This window comes from Cryptomeria japonica, chromosome 3, assembly GCF_030272615.1.
Source record: "Cryptomeria japonica chromosome 3, Sugi_1.0, whole genome shotgun sequence".
NCBI lineage: Eukaryota > Viridiplantae > Streptophyta > Pinopsida > Cupressales > Cupressaceae > Cryptomeria > Cryptomeria japonica.
The window spans coordinates 888,116,257-888,118,040 of record NC_081407.1 but is presented as its reverse complement, the minus strand read 5'-3'; positions in this window follow the sequence as shown (position 1 = coordinate 888,118,040).

Below are 1,784 nucleotides of genomic sequence, written 5' to 3'. Positions count from 1 at the left end.
AAACCATATAATGCCTAATGTAATTTGCTCACCATGTCCTTTTCTACATTTAAAGCATAACCATCTGGTTGTTCAATGTAGACTTCCTCTTCCAATATTCCGTTTAGAAATGTTGACTTCACATCCATCTGATATACCTTGAATCCTCTATATGTTGCAAATGCAAGTAGAGTCCTAACACCTTCCAATCTTGCAAGTGGTGCAAATGTCTCACCATAGTCTTCACCTTCTTCTTGTGCATAACCTTTGCATACCAGTTTGGCTTTATTTCTGACCACTACTCCATCTTTGATCAGTTTATTTCAGAATACCCATTTTGTACCTATTACATTCTTGTTCTCTGGTCTGGGTACCAATGTCCATGTATTGTTCTTCTCAATATGGTCAAGTTCTTCTTCCATAGCCTTGGTCCAATGTTCATCTCCAAAGGCTTCCTTTGTTGTTCTAGGCTCAATAGTGGAGATCATCCAAGAATTCTCTCGTATCCTTCTTCTAGTTAAAATACCTGCATCTTTATCTCCAATAATCCGATAAGGATTATGATTGAGTCTAACATACCTTGGAATAACATCATCATTGTCTTCGGGTTCTTCTTCTTCTTCACTTTCTTCATCTTCTGTAGAATCTACCTATTCCGATTGAACTAGTGCTACAGTATTTTGTTCACCAACTTCTTGCTTTACCGGTTCTGGTTCCAAAATCAGAATGTAAGGTTTATCTTCCTCCTTCTCCTTACTGTTTTCTCTTGAATCTTTAGGAAACTCATCCACTCAGACATTAATAATTTCAAAGATTTTCTTAGTCCAGTTGTTGTAACATTTGTAGGCTTTGCTCTTGGTGGAGTAACCAAGAAATATGCCTTCATCACTCTCAGCATCAAACTTACCAACATAATCACCTCTTTTGATAAAACATCTACTACCAAAAATCTTAAAGTAACTGACATTAGGTGATCTACCATACCAATATTCATAAGGGGTTTTATCCTTACCTCTTTTAACCAATATCCAGTTCATTGTGCAAATAGTTGTGCTGACAGCTTCTCTCTAGAATGTCTTAGCTACACCTCCTTGAATTAGCATAGTCCTTGCAGCTTCAACTACTAACTAATTGTTCCTCTCTGCAATACCATTCTGTTGTGGTGTCCTAGGTGCAGAAAGTTGCCTCTTAATTCCATTTCTTCACAATATCTAGTGAATTCCTCTGAAGTAAATTCACCGCCTTGATCAATTCTTAAGCTCTTTATCTTCTTTCCACTTTCATTTTCAACTAAGGCTTTGAATGCCTTAAACTTTCTAAAGGCTTTTTTTTTGTCCTTCAAGAATGTGACCCACATTATTCTTGAGCAATCATCAGTAAAAATCATGAAATACCGATCACCTTGAATTCTTCTAGTCCTCATTGGTCCACAAAGGTCGGTATGAACCAAATCTAGCAAATGTTCGGCTGGGAAATATTTGCCCTTGAAAGTTGAGGATGTCATCTTTCCTAAATGACATTCCTTGTTTGTCCAACTGTGGCAAACCTCTTACCGATTTGGACTTACTAACTATTACAATGTTATCAAAGTTTACATGACAGAATCTTTGATGCCAAAGCCAACTATCTTCTACTTTTGCAATTAAACAATTGTTGACTTTAGAATTTAGGTGAAACAAGTTACCTTTTGTATGTTTGTTGGTTGCGATCAGCTCACCTTTACTTCCGTAGATTTTGCACATCCCATTCTTGAATTCCAGTGGATAACCTTTGTCATTGAGTTGAGCAACACTCAAAAGATTGTG